Raw genomic sequence first — 492 nt, 5'->3', positions numbered from 1 at the left:
AATATTTAGACAGAATAAGAGTGAATAAAGCTCCTGGACCAGATGGCATACACCCACAGATCCTTAAACAATTGAGCTCTGTCATTGCAAAGCCATTGTTTCTAATTTTTAGGGACTCATTACCCTCCCTGGGGGTATTCCCGAGTGTGGCTCAGGGTTAATATATAGTGCCAAAAGTGGTAACCCCGAGCCACACTCGGGATTACCCCGTAATCACAGTTACCTTCTGCTATGATCCCCCGCGGTCCTCCCATTGTGTGCTCCGGCTGATGCTGGCACCTGTCTTCCAGTTCCCTTCCCTGCGAGCGCTGCGACGCAGGGGGGTGGAACCGCTGGGAAATTCAAAAAATTAAAAAAACAAATTACATGATACAGTGTAATCTGTTAGGATTACAACTTTGTATCAAGCCATTTCACCACAGCTTTTCACCTAGTGGCTTTTTCAGTGCCCTGCCTGTACTTTTGCGTTTCTTTGTGCCTGGATAATTGAGA

This window comes from Pelophylax lessonae, assembly GCF_965119305.1.
Source record: "Pelophylax lessonae genome assembly, chromosome: 3".
NCBI lineage: Eukaryota > Metazoa > Chordata > Amphibia > Anura > Ranidae > Pelophylax > Pelophylax lessonae.
Note: the sequence above shows the minus strand (reverse complement) of the source record.